At 36.2% G+C, this 23,245-nt stretch overlaps 1 protein-coding gene across 3 annotated transcripts in view; it reads right to left on the minus strand.

The window, feature by feature from the left end:
• Positions 1-23,245, minus strand: part of FER (FER tyrosine kinase) — a 451,703-nt gene that overhangs the window by 70,572 nt on the left and 357,886 nt on the right. The gene's annotated exons all lie outside the window — the stretch shown is intronic.

Genomic DNA, 23,245 nt, shown 5'->3' on the forward strand with positions numbered 1-23,245 from the left:
TCAGTAGACCTGGGATGGCCCAGGCCAAGCAGAAGGAAGCAAGGTCATACAGAAAAGCTTTACAAAGAGTTGCTTTGCTTTCTTTTCTATTTTTGAGCGCTGGTTATTAGAACTTCACCTTATAGTAGCAGAAATCACCAGAAACAGAGAGATGAGTGTCAGCCAAAGGCAACTGGACTGGTAAAGCCAAAGGAATAACGTCAAACGGTAAGGAATCAGGCCAATTTACAAAGAAATGGGAATAAGACAGGCTTAGCGTGAGAGTCCTGGATTACTGGAGAATAGTAGTCCTTGTTTTTAGAGAGTTTTGGTGAGTTTGGGAGGCTACAGTCCATTGCCTCCAAAAATCTTGTTTCCCTTGTTCAAATCCCTTCCAGGGTTCCATCTATATTTATAATATCCAAATTCTTCTGCATGACATTAGGTTGAACCATTTCAAATTACCAATATGTAACCATTCTGACTTGCAAAAATGTCAGTTACATATGTCTAATTAAATACAAAAAGCCCCACACTATTAAGAGCATAAACTTGGAGCCAGACTGCCTGGCTTCAAGAACTGGTTCTGCCCTAAGTCGATTATATGATCTGGAGCAAATCACTTAACCTCTCTGTACTTCAGTTTCCTCATCTGTAAAAATGGAATAATAATAATAGTATATCCTTCAAGGATTTTGTGAGCATTAAGTGAATGAATATAAATAAGGTGCCTAAAACTGTGTGGTACAGTAAATGTTGAATAAATATTACCTATCATTATTATCATCCCTCCAGCTTTACCTCCAACCATTTCCCCACCTGTCTTGACTTTGTGTTCCATAGGTACCAACAATGTATCACTTGTTGAACATCTAAAGTAGACAGTAACATTTCTGCTTAGTATGCTCCTTCCTATCTTTCTTTACCTGGGTCATTCAGCAATGCTTTTCTTGAGTATTGATTATTATACTAGGCTTTAAAGAAATAGTGGTGAACAAAATATACATGGTTTCTGCCCTTATGAAGATCACAATCTCATGGGAGAAACATATGCTGTTTAAAGACTGTTGGTTACTACCCATTTGGACAAAGACTCTTTCCCTTAGCCATGTCCCCTACAAAGCTATCCTAGGCAGAGTGAATCATTCTTCCTATGTATTAATCGTGTTTCTAGGAACATACTTTTATAGTATGAGTGTACTTGTTTCAGTGATGCATTTACATGTTGTTTCTCCTTCCAGAGCAGATTGTGAACTCATCCAGGAGAGAGACTATGTATCCCTCTTCTCAGTGGCTTTAGTGTTGAGCAGAGTTCCTTGGCCCAACTGCTCTTAATGGAAGCACCATCAGTCACTAGCTGGTTGTACTGGCCAACCAATTACCCAAGTTAAATCTGTGTGGGAGCCACCTTTCAAATTTAAAAGAACAAAAAATTGCTTGTTTAGGACAGGCCTCTAAGCAGCTGGGTGGAAAGGAGTATAATCATATCAGCATGTTATTTAAAAATAATTTTTAATAAATGACAAAGGAAAAATCTTAAGATTATAAAACCTCTTGATGTTACATTTTTATTTTACCCTTTTAATTTTGATAAATACTGTAAAGGAAATTAAATTTATCTTTAAAATTTGAATCTTTATGTTTTATATAAAACTCTAACATTGACTGGGATATTTCTTGTTCTGTGTTTAGTTTTTAAAGCACAGCAGACTAATCGAGTCACAAAATATTACACAGTATGGAACTTTTCTTTGGGTATTCGAGCTTTCATTATACCAACACAATGAAATATTTTTAATATTCATTTACTTTGTCATGCTTCAACCTCACAGGAAAATGAAATCAATACAGGAAACATTATTTTGTCCTTTCAAATGAGAGAAATGAGACTTAGGAACTAATGTATTTCTTTAAAAATAGAAAAATTATTTATCTATCATCACAACTCAGGAAGACAGAAAAATTATTCCTGATGTCTTAGTCAAACCCTTCAGCTATCATTAATAATTAAGGATACAATTATTAATCAGAGGTAAAAAAATTACATCTGTGATGAAAATGCTGGTCTTTAAGAACAAATTTCAGAGTTGAAATATATTTTTAATAACTATCAGCTACATTTAATGCAATCTTTTATACCAAATTTTGTTTATAGGCTTTACAAGAGTGCTGAAGATGGCAGACACTAAAGAGAAACTAGTTGACTGATGGGAAATATACAGAATACAATTTGTTACATAAATTTGGATTTAGGGAACAATCATCACACAAATGGAGAAGATACAGATAACATCAGTTTTTCTTGACATGGTCTTGCTTCAACTTACAATTTTTCAAATAGTCAAATGTGCTTTCTTTTTTATCTCAGAGATATAGGTAACTGTTTTTAAGACCTTGATAATATGCAGAACCTTATAAAATTTCTGCCATTTAAAACTGTGAATAAAATATTTTTAAAAATATTGTCTTTACTACCCTTTTTTAATTTTTCAAGTAAACCAGCCAAATTCATCATACTATTATCATTTATAAATATTTTGAAATAAGTCTTGAAATAGCTAACAGAGTAATTCTGGCTGTTGCTTTACTTGTTTTTGCTGCTGCTGCAAGTTGAATTTTAATAGTTAAGACAAAACTTCTCTGTTTTTCTGTAAGTCACATTATCAAATTTTCTAGCGTTGTTTGCGTATCTTCATGATTGTGTTTTTCTCCTCTAAAAGAAACACTTTCTGAAATGAAAGCCAGGAAATTATTGACTGATTTATCTCCTACAGTCACTTTCAAACTTATCAATTTATGATACGTGCTTTATCAAGCTAGATAACCCTTTGCCCAAGAACATAGTAATATTTACTTTCCAATAAAAATGAAAGTTACAGTATGACAAAAATCCCAACTTAAATACTATTAACATCTTCTACAATGACTTACACATGTTAGGAATCATTTTGGAAACTACATATGAGGACACATGTTTTGGTTATTTAGCAACAGGCTTCCCTCCACACGGCACCCTTTCTATCTGCCCACAGCTCTTCTCTCAACTGCTGTATATTCAGTCTCTGTTCCTGATTTGTTCTTTAATTCAGTTCTTTACTAAGAGGAGCCTGAAGTCTATCCTCAATTCCCATCAATTGGTTTGGGCTCAGATGACCTGACAGTCCCTTTTCACCAGGTGCTGCCATCTGGGCTATATTTCAAATTGTCAGCATTCTTTTTCAGTAAGTATACCACCCATCCTCCGAACCTCTACCCAGAGATCTGTATTCCCCATAGATTGTCTGAGGCCTCTTGGACATCAACATCAACTTGAAATGGACTAAAGAGTACCTGTTTCCCCAGACACTAGGCATTAGATTTTGGCCTGATGGTCTCCTGTCCTGGGATCTAGGCCTTTTAACAGTCAAAGTAGAGCTGACCTTCTTTCCCTGCCTCCACCTATTTAGCACACTCTTCTCCCACCCTCACAGCAGAACCTGCTGGGGTTAAAGTTATAAGTCTAAATTTCACTAGACAGACTACAATGAAGGAATTTTTGTTCTGTTCACTGATGCATCCTAAGTTCCTAGAATAGCTCCTGCCACATAGTAAGCACTCAATAGCTTAAATGAATAAATAAACTGAATGCCTTAGCTGTATTTTAATTTTAGTTGCCCCTTTTCAGGAATTTCCTCTTTCTTATATCTTTCTTATGGAAAAAGATTGAGAAGTCACAGCCCATAATATCAGATGTGATATTTGGCTTAGTACCAGTTGCCTATTTTGGTTTTATTTTTGGGAACTGGGCAATTTTTAAGTTTGTGAAGATGTCCAGCATTTAGATCCCAATGCTGACAACAAAGTATTTGGTTGTTTCTTTAGAAAAGACAACAATATTGATGATAGTAACTGCTTATTGCATATTTACTGTAGACACATATTTTAGGTATATTTATCTCATATAATTCTTGCAACAACTTTATGAGATGAGTAACATATAGATGAGATTGAGAAGATGCTGGACAAATAGCGAAGCCTGAATTTTAACTGGATCTGTCTGACAGCAAAGCTGTTTTAATTTACATGTCTGGCTACTTTAACAAGGAGTAGGCATGATACTAACATGGCTAAACAATGATTCCTAGGCCCCTAACCTAATAACAAAACTATTAGCTAAGAGCACATCAGAAAACAAATATAGATTATTTTCTGTTCTTAGCAACAAATACCATAATGGCACATGATGGCTAGTCAGTTATTATTACTGACAAACTAAAGGCACTCATCAGTATTATTTATATCATCAGTTATGTGGGGAAAAGATATCTCAAATGCCCAAAAAATAAATACATTATCGATCTCATCTTTCCTATTAGAAGAAAAATTGAAATATCCCATAATGTAAATGTTAAAATTAATGTTCTACATCTTAGATAAAGAACACTGAAGGTAATTATCATAACTAATATTACTAATGCTAAAGCTCATTATATGATTAATGTTAACCAACTATTGTCTGTCTCCACTGAAGATCACAGGGGAAAAAATCTTATGTTACAGTAAAGGATTATTAAGATTGACAGGGAAGAACTCAGTAGCTGTAAAATTTATTCAATACAGAACAAGGTTGTATTATGTAAGGTTGATAAATCTCTAACCCTTAGAGATCTTTAAAAATAAAATCAGCAATCAGCCATATTTGATGGCTTAATCTAAAGCCCAAATAAATGAACAGTTGAGGTATTTCAATTTCTACTGCTAAATCCTACAATTTTGAACTTGTGAGATTTAATGTGAAATATCTCAAGAGATGATTTGCCAGAAAAAAGTTCTTTGAAGTAAAAAATTAGTTTCTCTCTTCTCTAACTTCCTTGTGACAAACATATATTGAGTATCTTCTATGTCACAGATATAAAGCTGAATAAAACATGTTTACTATGCTGAAGAGCACACAATTTAAGAAATGAGCATATAAATGAAAAGTATAAAGCATAAAATAGCAAGTGATAGCACAGTTAGAAATTGCAAATAAACTTTGTTTGGGGAAGCAAATTATTAAATTCCAGGCACTGTATTAGGCGCTGGAGTAAAAAAGATTCCCTTGTCCTCAGAGAGCTTATAGTCTAAGGCTGTGCTGTTTGGTATGGCTGCCACTAGCCACATATGATTGCTGAACACCTGAAACATAGCTAGTCCAAACTGAGATGTGCATACGTAAAAAGTACACACTGGATTTTGAAAATTTCTATGACAAAAGAACGTAAAATATCAACAGGCAGCAGGTGGTCAGAAAAAAAAAACCGTAAAATACCTCATTAACAAATTTCACACTAACTGCGTGTTAAAATAAATTTTTCATGTATCTGTATTGAGTTACTATATTATTTAAACTAATTTCATCTGTTTCTTGTTATATCATTTTATTTTCTGTTCTGTTTGTATTTTTAATGTGGCTACTAAAAATTTTAAGATTACATATGTAGTTCATACTACACATCTTGGACAAGGCTAATAGGAAGTACAGACAAATTAACAGAGGACTATATACACTATGGCATCTTTAATAAGTGTTATGTGTAGTGTAGTAGAGGGGAGAAGGAAAATAGAGAAAAGCCTTCTCAGGGGGAAACTGGTTTCTCTTAAACATCAAAATGTGAGAAAAAAATCAATTAAAACTCAAATTATTATATGTCACATATTAAATGCCAAATTTTCTATTAAGCAGATGTATTTTCACTATAATATTTACTATGGGATAAAATCTCTAATCATTTTTTAAATCATTTTTAAAAAATGGGATAGGTTTTGTAAAACTATAAAGGTATTTCTACTCTGAATCACTTTGAAAGCAAGCATAAGCATAAATGTAAAAAAAACCCTACCCACAATTATTAATACATTGTCCTTCTAAAATATTCATGTATAAATATGAAAATGCAATTTATTTTTATAAAATAGAGCCTACTACAACTATTATTTGGTATTGTGATTATTTCTTAATAGTAAAAGTAAGATCTCATATATGTGAGATGTAGGATATTCCCCAAAATTTGTCATTATAAACAATAATATGATGGGCAAGTAAAAACACACATATTTGATGTTTTGGTTATTGCCTTAAGGCAAATTCTTAGGAGTTGAATTGCTGTGTAAAAGGGTATGCATTTTTAAAGATGTTTGACACATTTTAATAATTCCTATACAAAAACCTTGTACTAATTTATACATCTGCCTAGAGCATATGAGTATGTTCTAAATCAACTTCCTGTTCATGTCCTTTGCTCATTTTTATATTTGCTTTGTTTTGTAAGAGCTTTTTATGTTATGAAATATTAAAATTTAGTTTATCAAATATGTATCAAACCCTTTTATCCAGGTTTCTAGGTCATCATTTAAGAGTGACTGGTTGATTGTTATATGGAAGTAGAAAGCAGTGAAATAAAAGTACAAAGAGTCTTGGAAATTCGAGGAAGTTTTAACAAAATTACCATATGATACAAGACTTTAATATACCATTTTAGGATTCAGAACAAGTCAAAGGTAAACAAGTATATATAGATATGAAAAATTTTGGAATAATTAATGGGAAAATTCAGATGTATATTTGTAACATGAAACTCTTAAAGTATAACAAATCTTCCTTATTCTCCAATAACTATTATTCGAACAGAACAAACTGCTGAAAAAGTGGAATCATTTACTAAGATTTTCCACCTGGAATTCATTTTGTCATAAGATAGGGTATGAGTATCTGACTTTATTCCTCTGCCACCACCCCAGCTCTACCACTAATAGTCACATAATTGTTCCAACACCATTTATTTAAAATAATTGTTTTTCCACTGACTTAAAATATCATTTTTACTGTATTCTAAATCTTTACCTATATATTAGTCTATTCCTTAACAATATACTCTATTTCCACATACACTAAAAATAGTTCTCATTTTTACATATATCCATGTCTACCCACTATTGTTTTAATTACTATAGCTTTATAAAATGTTTTAACATATATGTGGGAAAGTTCTTTTTTTTTTTTCTTTTTTAATTTATTTTTTTTTTTGAGGCAGAGTCTTGCTCTGTCACCCAGGCTTGGAGTGCAGTGGCTGGATCTCAGCTCACTGCAAGCTCCGCCTCCCGGGTTCCCGCCATTCTCCTGCCTCAGCCTCCCAAGTAGCTGGGACTACAAGCGCCCGCCACCTCGCCCGGCTAGATTTTTGTATTTTTAGTAGAGACAGGGTTTCACTGTGTTCGCCAGGATGGTCTCGATCTCCTGACCTTGTGATCTGCCCATCTCAGCCTCCCAAAGTGCTGGGAAAGTTATTTTACATCCCTCTTTATTTTACAATGTTTTCTCAATTTTTGTGGCATATTTATTTTTCCAGACCCACTTTAGAATCATTTTGTAAAGTTTTCACACAAAAACTTTGTTTTGAAAATATATTAAATGTATGATCCATATATTAAAATAATAATTATAACGTTTAAATTGACAAAATATGTATATTTATTATGTTAGGTACATTGACACCTATATACTATAGAAATTTATGCTTGATTAACCTATGGGTATTGCTGAATAGCAGTGGGGACATATTAATACAATCCCCACTCTGCATTGCTACTCTGGGGCTTAAACACATGATGAGAAGTGCATGCTATAAGACAGTAAACACCAGAATGACAACAAGCTATCCTAACTCCTTTTTACTGATTTTTATTAGGTAACTCCCAATATGAAGTAGAAATATCATCATATTATTGAGACTAAAGGTACCCGTCTAAAATCACATATTGATAGTAAAAGTGTTTGTTGTGAACGACTTATTTAGAAGACTTATTTTAGGTTCCCAAAACTTACAATTGAAAGTTGTCATAAATATTTATATTATGCCAAAACTCATTATTACACATACAAATGTGAGAATCTGGGCACTGGAAGAATACTATTTCATGATTAAGAAATAGTTCTCAGTATGTCTCTCATAAAAAAATAACTTGTATATCTCACAAAGGTATGATGCTAATGACTTGTGTGATCAATAATTGGGTAAGGAAGGAGAGAGTGGGAAAATATATTTCTTGTCCACGGCTAGGATAAACTTAACCTTCAACACTGTAGCTGCTCAGTGCCACTTTTACATTTCACATCTCAATTTAAATGCTAAATCAAAGACTTATAAAATTTCTGATTAACAGTTTTCAATGGAACTGGTAAAAGTTAAAATCAAATATGGATAAAGCAGTACTGTAAAAAAAAAAAAAAGATAAAATAGTTGGTCTATAAACAGTGTTTATACTACCCAAACTAGCAAGAACACACATTAGAATTTCAATATTATGAAAAATAACTTTTAATTAGAGAACACATACACTGATTTTCAGGAGCCTACTTCTGAACATATGGCTGATTCTGGGTCCCTAGTAAAATGTAAAAATTAAGTTTGAACGTAAATATATTTTCATTTTTAATGACTCCTAATATAGTTAATTGGTAATATTTTTCTAATTTTTAAAAATAAAAATGGAGGCCAGGCATGGTGGCTCACACTGTAATCCCAGCACTTTGGGAAGCCACGGCAGACGGATCACAAGCTCAGGAGATCGAGACCATCCTGGCCAACATGGTGAAATCCCATCTCTAATAAAAATACAAAAAAAAATTAGCTGAGTGTGGTGGCACGTGCCTGTGATCCCAGCTACTCAGGAGGCTGAGGCAGGAGAATCTCTTGAACCTGGGAGGTGGAGACTGCAGTGAGCCGAGATCACGCCACTGCACTCCAGCCTGGCACTAGAGCGAGACTCTGTCTCAAAAAAATAAAAGTAAAAATGAAAACTAAAAATGGAAACACAGATGAGGTACGTATTATATGAACATTAATATAGTTATTTTAGGTAATACAGAGATACAATACAAACAGAGACACACTCTCAACTCTTTATTATATGTTCTAATGAAATAGTGTAAAAAATCCCCAAAGGTAGATAGTTTTAAAATAATGGATTTTTGTATTGGATATTGTATTGTATTGTACTGGATTCTGTATTGATTGTCACGTATCAATACAGATATGTGACAAAGCCCTTGTGTCCCCAAGGTAACTCTATAATGAAAGATATTCCATGATTAGTTAGATGGAGGTGCACACAATAAATGCCAATACTATTTATAACATGTGAGAAGTAGTCTTGGAACTTTCCCAACACAAGAATGTAGCAGTTAGGTTTCTTTGTATTGGAAATATGTGATTTCATGAAAGGCTAAGATAGAGTCTATTATAGCCTTTTCTGCTGGTTGGTAAATCTCTGAGTAACTTTTGAAACATAGCCTGGAAACTTGTTCTCCCTAATCTTCACATCGCTGACTCCCTCAGTGCTCATCAAAATGTAGACTCCTCAGAAGTCTTTCCTGACTTCCTATACTTCCATATAGTTTATTGTTTACACTTTACCTTGTTTGGTTCTATTACAGCATTTACCAAAGCTAGTGCATAAATACCTAATTATTTGTTTCTTTACCTGCTTTTTATCTGCCTCTCTTACCTAAGATGAGTTATATGATGACAAGGAGCAATTCAACCAGTACCTAGTGTGATGCTTGGCACAAAATAAACAATCCGGTATCTGCTAACTGAATGAAAAAAGAGAACAGACCTGAGAAGGCTTATCTCTATTCACTGTAAGTTCATACCCATGAGAGACAGAATTGACAATAAATTCTTATTCATTAATCAATCCCTTTCTTGAAAATTAAAATTTATTTTTTTAATTTACAAAATTTTCTTGTAACCATGCTTGGATTTTGACGGGCATATGCTTGGATTTTGATGGCCATAGCCCTGAAATCAAGATCCTAAATTCTTTTTCTTCCAAGAACTTTCTGTGTAGTGGCTCCATATATAATGGATAAGATGAATATGTAAACAGAGGAATATGTAAAAGATCCTAAATTCTTTTTCTTCCAAGAACTTTCTGTGTAGTGGCTCCATACATAATGGATAAGATGAATATGTAAACAAGAGTATTGCTCCTGTTGGTCTAGCCCTTTTAAGAGGAATGAAGGCTACAGTGCTTAAAGATACAGCAAGCATGCAAACTGCAGGGTTCTTACCTCCGTGTGCACTTAAAATGGGGCCAAGGAACTAGAAGAACAGGTGCAAGGAAGGGGGAAAGAAAGTGCCCTTTGCGCCTAAGCAGCTATCTCACCCTATACTGTGAGTGTTTAGAGTCTTTTTTCCGTGTTTTACAAGTAAGAACTACAATTATTTCCAAGCACATAATTCTGATTATCCACAGAGAATCCAAAAAAGATCAGGGAGTCTGACAGAAAGTATGGTTTCTGGAACTCAGCCAATTACTGGCTGTATCAGAAAAGAAAAAAAAACAGCTACAGATATGAAGTTCTGAGCACTAAGAAATGAATCAGCCATCTGTGGATATAGCAGTTTCAGCCTTCACTGTTTCATCCTTTCTGACAAAGGAGAAGAACAAAGAGTCCCGAAGAAGTCAGGTGATGCCTAAAAAGAATTTCCAGTTTAGGAAAAAGGATATTAGGAACAACCTGAGAATGTTCTTATTCTAAAACTATCTCTCAAAAGTCTTACATGAGATGATTTACAATATAAAACACTTGGGAATATCACGTTTTTAGAAAGACTATATGAAGAGAGAGAGAGAAAAAAAAATCCAGTTCTGTTACCTTAACATTTCCGAAACAATACTGCTACTACTAAGACCAGCTCACATTTATGGGATGATTAAAATGTTCTAAGCACTGTGCTAAACATATTACATTGAATCTTCGCCAAACTTCTATAAGTGCTATTATTATACTAATTTCATAGACTGTGTTATATGTGAGTTTGAGTAGGAAAAGATGGTCTGAAATTATATTATTTTAAAAATATGACTGCAGTAGGAAGAGACAGTGAACTTAGTCACAGATGTTTACAGGTTTGAATATACGACATTTTAAAGAAAAATTTAGTAAACTTATTTATGTAAAACCATTTACATAGATAAAATGTTTAAATCACAATTTTCACAGTGATTATGATTTTATGGTTATGTAATTATCCACATAATACTTCACAAAACGTTGGAACTTATCATAGTATGTAAAGGGTTCTAATGTATGTATATAAGAGGAAAAAACAGATAAAAATTCTAAATCTTTAATTCATGGGGTGTTAGAATCTTGAGAATAGCAAGTTTAGTGAAAGAATAAAAAGTCACTTGTTTTAAGACTTCTCCTACTGATTAGCAGTCAACTTCTATCTTAAAAGGAATGTTTGTTTCTGCTCTTGTATTTTCTTCCTTTTAAATGTCTTTCTTCTACAAGACGTTAAATAATTGGCCCAGAGTCACAGTTTTGAGATCTTGATTTAAGGCTGCTGTCAATCAGGAAGGGTAGGAAAAAAAACTATTGAAAAATGTCTGTCTTCTAAGAAATGACAAATAATTGTATGGCTGGCAGATGTTATGTTTCAGAGAACAACTGGTACCTTTCTGAATACAAAGGAAGAGAGGAGGTTCCACAAAGTCATTCTGAGCAATTTACATAGGGGTTTAATGAATAACTTCTTCCATCTCACAAGTACACAAAGAGTTCATAAGCCTTAAGAACCACCAGTCTAAGCGCAAGCCACTTAATGGAAATATTGCTAATAATTTCCCACAGCATTTAGTTAATGAAAGCCTTCCTTATAACAAAGGTAAAGAAAACTGCCAAGCACCTAGTTTTTTGTTCCTTTTAATACGTCTTTTTTGAGACAGGGTCTCGCTCTGTTGCCCAGGCTGGTGTGTAATGGCACGATCTTGGCACACTGCAGCCTCAACCTCCCAGGTTCAGTCAATTCTCCCACCTCAGCCTTTTGAAGCTGGGATTACAGGCACACACCATCATGCCCTGCTATTTTTTTTTTGTATTTTCTGTAGAGATAAGGTTTTGCCATGTTGCTCAGGTTAGTCTCAAACTCCTGGACTCGAGTGATCCACCTCGGTCTCCCAAAGTGCTGGGATTACAGACATGAGCCACTGTGCCATGCTCTTTTAATATTTCTTGCAGTATAAATGTAAACATAATGTAAACATACAAATGTAAACACAGAAAAATGTAAGCCCACAGTGTTACCACATACTAAGATGTTCAATAACAGGTTAAAATGTTCTCCAGACAAAAGGAGCAATGATGAAAATGTAAATTCAACTTCTTTTGCACAGCAGTCACTGATCACAGAATTAAATTTCAATCTGATTGATAAGAAGATAGAAATAATAAAAAGCAGGAGAAATGGAATCAAATATAGAATCTTTATTAGTTTCCTCTTGTTAGTTTATATAATCAGTGATAAGTTGACATCAGTTTAAATAAAATAATGAGTTATAAGATATTATTTGGAAGCCTCATAACATCAAATTCAAAAACATACAAAAGATATGCAAAAAATAAAAAAGCAAGAAATTAAAATACAGCACCAGAGAAAATCACCTTCACTTAAAAAAAAAAAAAAAAGACATGAAGGAAATAAGCAAGAGGGGACCACAAAACAACCAACAAGTAACAAATTGGCAGGAGTAAGGCCTTACTTATCAATAACATTGAATGTAAATGGACTAAACTCTCCAGTTAAAACAAATAGAGAGGCTGAATGGATTAAAAAAAAAGACCCAATGATCTATTGCCTACTTCACCTATAAAGACACACATATCTTGAAAATAAATGGATGAAAAAATATATTCCGTGCAAACAGAAACCAAAAACGAGCAAAGGTAGCTATACTTATATCACAACAAATAGGTTTCAAGACAAAAACTAAAACAGAGACAAAGGCCATTATATAATGAAAAAGGGGTCAATTCAGCAAGATATATAACAATTATAAATATATATGCAACCCAACACTTGAGCACTTAGATACATAAAGCAAATATTATTAGAGCTAAACAAAAAGTTAGACCCCAATACAACAACAGCCAGAGCTGTCAACACCCTACTTTCAGCATTGGACATATAATCCATACAGAAAATGAATGAAGACACATTGGACTTAATCGGCACTATATACCAAATGGACCTAATAGATATTTACAGAACGTTTCACCAAAGGCTGCAGAACATGCCTTTTTTTTTTTTTTTTTTCCCTCAGCGCATGGATCATTCTCAAGGACAGGTCACATATTAGGAAGCAAAATAAGTCTTAAGACAGTATTAAAAATTGAAATAAAGTACATCTTCTCTGACAACGCTTGAATAAAACTAGAAATCAAAAACCAAGAATAATTTTGGAAACTATACAAACACATGGAAATTAAACAATATGCTCCCAAATGACCAGTGAATCAATGAAGAAATTTAGAAGGACATTTAAAAATGTCCTGATACAATTGATAATGGAAACACAACATACCAAAACCTGTAAGATGTAGCAAAAGCAGTGCTAAGAGGGAAGTTTAGAGCTATAAGGGCCTATTATCAACAAAGTAGAAAAATTTCAAATAAAAAACTTGATGCATCTTAAAGAACTAGAAAAGAGCAAACTAAATCAAAATAAGAAGAAATATTAATGACCAGGGAAGATAAATGAAATTGAAATAAAGAAAATACAAAAGGCCAACAAAACAAAAAAGTGGTTTATTTAAAAGATAAAATGGATAAACCTTTAGCCAAACTAAGAAAAAAAGAGAAGACCTAAATAAACAAAATCAACAATGAAAAAGGAAACATTATAACTGTTACTGCCAAAATTCAAAGGATCATTAGCAGCTACTATGAGGAACTATAAGCCAATAAATTTAAAAACTTAGAAGAGATGGATAAATTCCTAGACACATAAAACCTACCAAGATTGAACCATGAAGAAATCCAAATTCTGAACAGACCAATAACAAGTAATCAGATTAAAGCCATTATAAAAAGTCTACCAGCAAAGAAAATCCTAGGACCTGACGCCTTCACTGCTGAATTTTGCCAAACATTTAAATAAAAATATTAATCCTACTCAAACTATTCTTGCCCCCCCCACACACCAAAAATACAGGAGTAAGGAATACTTCCAAATTCATTCTATGAGGCCACTATTAATCTGATACCAAAACCAGATAAAGACACATCAAAAAATAAAACTACAGGTCGATATCCCTGATGAACATTGATGCAAAAATCCTCAAAGTGGGGGGCAGAGCAAGATGGACGAATAGGAACAGCTCCAGTCTCCAGCTCCCAGGGTGAACGACACAGAAGACAGGTGATTTCTGCATTTTCAACTGAAGTACCGGGTTCATCTCACTAGGGAGTGCCGGACAATCTGTGCTGGTCAGCTGCTGCAGCCCGACCAGCGAGAGCTGAAGCAGGGCGAGGCATCGCCTCACGTGGTAAGCGCAAGGGGGAAGGGAATCTCTTTTCCTAGCCAGGGGAACTGAGACACCCAACACCTGGAAAATCGGGTAACTCCCACCCAATACTACACTTTACCAAGGGTCTTTGCAAAGGGCACACCAGGAGATTATATCCCACACCTGGCCGGGAGGGTACCATGCCCATGGAGCCTCCCTCATTGCTAGCACAGCAGTCTGTGATCTAACGGGAAGGCGGCAGCAAGGCTGGGGGAGGGGCGCCCACCATTGCTGAGGCTTAAGTAGGTAAACAAAGCCTCTGGGAAGCTTAAACTGGGTGGAGCTCGCCCACCGCAGCTCAAGGAGGCCTGGCTGTCTCTGTAGACACCACCTCTGGGGACAGGGCACAGCTAAACAAACAAACAAAAAGCAGCAGAAACCTCTGCAGACGCAAACGACCCTGTCTGACAGCTTTGAAGAGAGCAGTGGATCTCCCAACACGGAGGTTGAGATCTGAGAACGGACAGACTGCCTACTCGAGTGGGTCCCTGACCCCTGAGTAGCCTAACTCGGAGACATCCTCCACTAGGGGCAGACCGACACCCCACACCTCACACAGTGGGGTACACCCGAGAGGAAGCTTCCAAAGCAAGAATCAGGCAGGTATGCTCGCTGTTCAGCAATATTCTATCTTCTGCAGCCTCTGCTGCTGATACCCAGGCAAAAAGGGTCTGGAGTGGACCTCAAGCAATCTCCAACAGACCTACAGCTGAGGGTCCTGACTGTTAGAAGGAAAACTAACAAACAGGAAGGACACCCACACCAAAACCCGATCAGTACGTCACCATCATCAAAGACCAAAGGCCGATAAAACCACAAAGATGGGGAAAAAGCAGGGCAGAAAAGCTGGAAATTCAAAAAATAAGAGCACATCTCCCCCTCCAAAGGAATGTAGCTCATCACCAGCAATGGATCAAAGCTGGACAGAGAATGACTTTGAAAAGTTGAGAGAAGGCTTCAGTCCATCAAACTTCTCAGAGCTGAAGGAGGAATTACGTACCCAGCACAAAGAAACTAAAAATCTTGAAAAAAGAATGGAAGAATGGATAACTAGAATAATCAATGCAGAGAAGGCCATAAACGAACTGACAGAGATAAAAACCATGACATGAGAAATACGTGACAAATGCACAAGCTTCAGTAACCGACTCGATCAACTGGAAGAAAGAGTATCAGCGAATGAGGATCAAATGAATGAAATGAAGCGAGAAGAGAAGCCTAAAGAAAAAAGAGGAAAAAGAAATGAACAAAGCCTTCAAGAAGTATGGGATTATGTGAAAAGACCAAATCTACTTCTGACTGGGGTGCCTGAAAGTGAGGGGGAAAAATGGAACCAAGTTGGAAAACACTCTTCAGGATATCATCCAGGAGAACTTCCCCAACCTAGTAAGGCAGGCCAACATTCAAATTCAGGAAATACAGAGAACGCCACAAAGATACTACTCGAGAAGAGCAACTCCAACGCACATAATTGTCAGATTCACCAAAGTTGAAAGGAAGGAAAAAATGTTAAGGACAGTGAGATAAAGGTTGGGTTACCCACAAAGGGAAGCCCATCAGACTAACAGCAGATATCTCAACAGAAACTCTACAAGCCAGAAGAGACTGGGGGCCAATATTCAACATTCTTTTTTTTTTTTTTTTTTTTTTTTTTTGAGACGGAGTCTCGCGCTGTTGCTCAGGCTGGAGTGCTGTGGCCGGATCTCAGCTCACTGCAAGCTCCGCCTCCCGGGTTCACGCCATTCTCCTGCCTCAGCCTCCCGAGTAGCTGGGACTACAGGCGCCGCCACCTCGCCCGGCTAGTTTTTTGTAGTTTTTAGTAGAGACGGGGTTTCACCGTGTTAGTCAGGATGGTCTCGATCTCTTGACCTCGTGATCCGCCCGTCTCGGCCTCCCAAAGTGCTAGGATTACAGGCTTGAGCCACCGCGCCCGGCCAACATTCTTAAAGAAAATAATTTTCGGCCGGGCGCGGTGGCTCAAGCCTGTAATCCCAGCACTTTGGGAGGCCGAGATGGGTGGATCGCGAGGTCAGGAGATCGAGACCATCCTGGCTAACACGGCGAAACCCCGTCTCTACTAAAAAATAGAAAAAAAACTAGCCGGGCGAGTTGGCGGGCGCCTGTAGTCCCAGCTACTCGGGAGGCTGAGGCAGGAGAATGGCGTAAACCCGGGAGGCGGAGCTTGCAGTGAGCTGAGATCCGGCCACTGCACTCCAGCCTGGGCGACTGCGAGACTCCGTCTCAAAAAAAAAAAAAAAAAAAAAAAAAAAAAAAAAAAAAAAAGAAAATAATTTTCAACCCAGAATTTCATATCCATCCAAACTCAGTTTCATAAGTGAAGGAGAAATAAAATCCTTGACAGATAAGCAAATGCTTAGAGATTCTGTCACCACCAGGCCTGCCTTACAAGAGACCCTGAAGGAAGCACTAAACATGGAAAGGAACAACCAGTACCAGCCATTGCAAAAACATGCCAAAATGTAAAGACCATCGATGCTAGGAAGAAACTGCACCAACTAACGAGCAAAATAACCACTTAATATTATAATGACAGGATTAAGTTCACACATAACAATATTAACCTTAAATGTAAATGGACTAAATGGTCCAATTAAAAGACACAGAATGGCAAACTGGATAAAGAATCAAGACCCATCAGTTTGCTGTATTCAGGAGACCCATCTCACATGCAGAGACACACATAGGCTCAAAATAAAGGGATAGAGGAAGATCTACCAAGCAAATGGAGAACAAAAAAAGCAGGGGTTGCAATCCTAGTCTCTGATAAAACAGACTTTAAACCATCAAAGATCAAAAGAGACAAAGAAGGCCATTACATAATGGTAAAGGGATCAATTCAACAGGAAGAGCTAACTATCCTAAATATATGTGCACCCAATACAGGAGCACCCAGATTCATAAAGCAAGTCCTTAGAGACTTACAAAGAGACTTAGACTCCCATACAATAATAATGGGAGACTTCAACACTCCACTGTCAACATTAGACAGATCAACGAGACAGAAAGTTCACAAGGATATCCAGGAATTGAACTCATCTCTGCACCAAGCGAACCTAATAGACATCTACAGAACTCTCCACCCCAAATCAACAGAATAAACATTCTTCTCAGCACCACATTGCACTTATTCCAAAATTGACCACATAATTGGAAGTAAAGCACTCCTCAGCAAATGTCAAAGAACAGAAATTATAATAAACTGTCTCTTGGACCACAGTGCAATCAAAGTAGAACTCAGGACTAAGAAACTCAATCAAAACCACTCAACTACATGGAAACTGAACCACCTGCTCCTGAATGACTACTGGGTACATAAAGATATGAAGGCAGAAATAAAGATGTTCTTTGAAACCAATGAGAACAAAGATACAACATACAAGAATCTCTGGGAAACATTTAAAGCAGTGTGTAGAGGGAAATTTATAGCACTAAATGCCCACAAGAGAAAGCTGGAAAGATCTAAAATTGACACTCTAACATCACAATTAAAAGAACTACAGAAGCAAGAGCAAACACATTCAAAAGCTAGCAGAAGGCAAGAAATAACTAAGATCAGAGCAGAACTAAAGGAGATTGAGACACAAAAAACCCTCCAAAAAATCAATGAATCCAGGAGTTGGTTTTTTGAAAAGATCAACAAAATTGACAGACCACTAGCAAGACTAATAAAGAAGAAAAGAGAGAGGAATTAAATAGACGCAATAAAAAATGATAAAGGGGATATCACCACGGACCCCACAGAAATACAAACTATCATCAGAGAATACTATAAACACCTCTATGCAAATCAACTAGAAAATCTAGAAGAAATGGATAACTTCCTGGACACTTACACTCTTCCAAGACTAAACCAGGAAGAAGTTGAATCCCTGAATAGACCAATAGCAGGCTCTGAAATTGAGGCAACAATTAATAGCCTACCAACCAAAAAAAGTCCAGGACTAGATGGATTCACAGCTGAATTCTATCAGAGGTACAAAGAGGAGCTGGTACCATTCCTTCTGAAACTATTCCAATCAATAGAAAAAGAGGGAATCCTCCCTAACTCTTTTTATGAGGCCAACATCATCCTGATACCAAAGCCTGGCAGAGACACAACAAAAAAAGAGAATTTTAGACCAATATCCCTGATGAACACCGATGCAAAAATCCTCAGTCAAATACTGGCAAACCGGATTCAGCAGCACATCAAAAAGCTTATCCACCATGATCAAGTGGGCTTCATCCCTGGGATGCAAGGCTGGTTCAACATTCGCAAATCAATAAACGTAATCCAGCATATAAACAGAACCAAAGACAAGAACCACATGATTATCTCAATAGATGCAGAAAAGCCTTTTGACAAAATTCAACAGCCCTTCATGCTAAAAACGCTCAATAAATTCGGTATTGATGGAACGTACCTCAAAATAATAAGAGCTATTTTTCACAAACCCACAGCCAATATCATACTGAATGGGCAAAAACTGGAAAAATTCCCTTTGAAAACTGGCACAAGACAGGGATGCCCTCTCTCACCACTCCTATTCAACATAGTGTTGGAAGTTCTGGCTAGGGCAATCAGGCAAGAGAAAGAAATCAAGGGTATCCAGTTAGGAAAAGAAGAAGTCAAATTGTCCCTGTTTGCAGATGACATGATTGTATATTTAGAAAACCCCATTGTCTCAGCCCAAAATCTCCTTAAGCTGATAAGCAACTTCAGCAAAGTCTCAGGATACAAAATTAATGTGCAAAAATCACAAGCATTCTTATACACCAGTAATAGACAAACAGAGAGCCAAATCAGGAATGAACTTCCATTCACAATTGCTTCAAAGAGAATAAAATACCTAGGAATCCAACTTACAAGGGATGTCAAGGACCTCTTCGAGGAGAACTACAAACCACTGCTCAGTGAAATCAAAGAGGACACAAACAAATGGAAGAACATACCATGCTCATGGATAGGAAGAATCAATATCGTGAAAATGGCCATACTGCCCAAGGTAATTTATAGATTCAATGCCATCCTCATTAAGCTAACATTGACTTTCTTCACAGAATTGGAAAAAACGGCTTTAAAGTTCATATGGAACCAAAAAAGAGCCCGCATTGCCAAGACAATCCTAAGTCAAAAGGACAAAGCTGGAGGCATCACGCTACCTGACTTCAAACTATACTACAAGGCTACAGTAACCAAAACAGCATGGTACTGGTACCAAAACAGAGATATCGACCAATGGAACAGAACAGAGCCCTCAGAAATAATACTACACATCTACAGTCATCTGATCTTTGACAAACCTGAGAGAAACAAGAAATGGGGAAAGGATTCCCTATTTAATAAATGGTGCTGGGAAAATTGGCTAGCCATAAGTAGAAAGCTGAAACTGGATCCTTTCCTTACTCCTTATATGAAAATTAATTCAAGATGGATTTAGAGACTTAAATGTTAGACCTAATACCATAAAAACCCTAGAAGAAAACCTAGGTAATACCATTCACGACATAGGCATGGGCAAGGACTTCATGTCTAAAACACCAAAAGCAATGGCAACAAAAGCCAAAATCGACACATGGGATCTAATTAAACTAAAGAGTTTCTTTCTGCACAGCAAAAGAAACTACCATCAGAGTGAACAGGCAACCTACACAATGGGAGAACATTTTTGCAATCTACTTATCTGACAAAGGGCTAATATCCAGAATCTACAAAGAACTCAAACAAATTTACAAGAAAAAAACAAACAACCTCATCAAAAAGTGGGCAAGGGATATGAACAGACATTTCTCAAAAGAAGACATGCATACAGCCTACAGACACATGAAAAAATGCTCGTCATCACTGGCCATCAGAGAAATGCAAATCAAAACCACAATGAGATACCATCTCACACATGTTAGAATGGTGATCATTAAAAAGTCAGGAAACAACAGGTGCTGGAGAGGATGTGGAGAAATAGGAACACTTTTACACTGTTGGTGGGATTGTAAACTAGTTCAACCATTATGGAAAACAGTATGGCGATTCCTCAAGTATCTAGAACTAGAAGTACCATATGACCCAGCCATCCCTTTATTGGGTATATACCCAAAGGATTATAAATCATGCTGCTATAAAGACACATGCACGTATGTTCACTGCGGCACTATTCACAATAGCAAAGACTTGGAATCAACCCAAATGTCCATCAGTGACAGACTGGATTAAGAAAATGTGGTACATATACACCATGGAATACTATGCAGCCATAAAAAAGGATGAGTTTGTGTCCTTTGTAGGGACATGGATGCATCTGGAAACCACCATTGTCAGCAAACTATTGCAAGAACAGAAAACCAAACACCGCATGTTCTCACTCATAGGTGGGAACTGAACAGTGAGATCACTTGGACACAGGAAGGAGAACATCACACACTGGGGCCTATTATGGGGAGGGGGAGGGGGTGGGGGGAGGGGGGAGGGGGGAGGGATTGCATTGGGAGTTACACCTGATGTAAATGACAAGATGATGGGTGCTGACAAGTTGATGGGTGCAGCACACCAACATGGCACAAGTATACATATGTAACAAACCTGCACGTTATGCACATGTACCCTAGAACTTAAAGTATATTAATAAAAAAAAGAGAGAGAAAAGGAAAAAAAAAAACCAAAAACCAAAAAACAAAACAAACAAACAAACAAACAAACAAACAAAAAAAACAAGAGAAAACCTCAAAGTAAGAATAAACTAAATTCAACCACACATAAAAAGATCATTCATCATGACCAAGTGGGATTTAGCCCAGGGTGCAAAGATGGCCCAACATACACGCAACTCGATCAATGTGACATATCATATCAACAGAATGGAGGACAAAAACCATATTATCATTTCAATTGATGCTGAAAATGCATTTGACAAAAGTCAACATTTTCATGATAGAAACATACCTCAACATATTAAAAGTAATATGTGACAGACCCACTGCTAATATAATACTGAATGGGGAAAAACTGAAAACCTTTCCTCTAAGATCTAGAACATGACAAGGATGCCCACTTTCATTAGTGTTAGTCAACATAGTATGGAAGTCCTAGCTACCACTATTAGACAGGAGAAACAAAAAGCATCCAAACTGGAAAAGAAAAAGTCAAATTATCCTTGTGTGAAGATGATACACTCTCATATTTGAAAATACCTAAAGACTCCACCAAAAACTATGAGAACAAAACACATTCAGTAAAGTTATAGGATACAAAATCAACATGCACGAATTAGTAGCATTTCCATATGCAAACAGCAAACAAGTTGAAAAGAAATCAAGAAAGTAGTTTCATTTACAATAGCTACAGATAAAATTAAATAGCTAGGAATCAACTAATCAAATAAGCAAAAGACGTCTACAATGAAAACTATAAAACATTGATGAAAGAAATTGAACACAAAAAAATGAAAAAACATTCCATGTTCATGAATTGAAGGAGTCAATATTGTTAAAAAGTCCATACAACCCAAAGCAATCAACAAATTCACTGCAATTCCTATCTAAATACCAATGGCATTCTTCACAGAAATAGAAAAAACAAACCTAAAATTTAGATGGAACCACAAAAAGACCCAGAATAGTCAATGTTTTCCTCAGCAAAAAGAACAGAATTAGAGGAAACATATTACCAGACTTTAAAATATACTTTAAAATATACCATCCCAAAAAGCATGGTATTGGCATTGAAAATAGACATATAGACCAATGTAACAAAATAGAGAACACAGAAACAAATCCATACATCTACAGTGAACTCACTTTTGACAAGGAGAGCATACATTAGGAAAAGGACAGTCTCTTCAATAACTGGTCCTGAGAAAACTGGAGATCCACGTGCAGAAGAATGAAACTAAACTCCAATCTCTTGCCACATACAAAAATAAAATCAAAGTGGATTAAAGACTTAAATCTAAGACTTCAGTCTGTGAAACCACTAAAAGAAAACACTGGGGAAACTCCCCAGGACATTGGGCTGATCAAAGATTTCTTTAGTAATACCTCACAAGCACAGGCAACCAAAGCACAAACATGGATAAATGTGATCACACCAAGTTAAAAAGCTTCTGTACAGCAAAGGAAACAAAGTGAAGAGAACACAGAAGAAAATACTTGCTAACTATCCTTCTGACAAGGGGTTCATAACCAGAATACAGAATGAGCTCAGACAACTCTATAGGAAAGAAAAATCTAATGATCCAATTTAAAAATAGGCAAAAGATCTGAACAGGCATTTCTCAAAAGAAGACATAAAAATAGCAAACAGTCATATGAAAAGGTGCTCAAAGTCACTGAGCATCACAGAAATGCCAATCAAAACTAAAATGAGATATTATCTCACCCAAGTTAAAATGACTTTTATCTAAAAGACAGGCAATCACAAATGCTGGTGAAGATGTGGAGAAAAAGGAACTCTTGGTACACTATTTGTAGGAATGTAAATTAATACAACTACTAAGGAGAACAGTTTGTAGGTTCCTCAAAAAAAAAAAAAAAAAAAAAAAAGCTAAAAATAGAGCTAGTATATGATTCAGCAATCCCACCGCTAGGTATATATCCAAAAGAAAGGAAATCAGCGTAATAAAGAGGTATCCACTCTCCTACGTTTATTGCAGCACTGTTCACAATAGCCAAGATTTGGAAGCAATTTAAATGTCCATCAACAGAAGAACGGATAAAGAAAATGTAATAGAGAGACAGAGAGAGCTAGACAGATAAACAATAGAGTACTATTTAGCCACAAAAAAGAATAACATCCTGTCATTTGCAACAGCATGAATGGAACTAGAGATCACTATGTTAAGTGAAATACGCCAGGCACAAAAAAAACAAACTTCGTATGTTCTCACTTACTTGTGG

This window comes from Trachypithecus francoisi, unplaced genomic scaffold, assembly GCF_009764315.1.
Source record: "Trachypithecus francoisi isolate TF-2019V2 unplaced genomic scaffold, Tfra_2.0 Lachesis_group2, whole genome shotgun sequence".
NCBI classification, from domain to species: Eukaryota; Metazoa; Chordata; class Mammalia; order Primates; family Cercopithecidae; genus Trachypithecus; species Trachypithecus francoisi.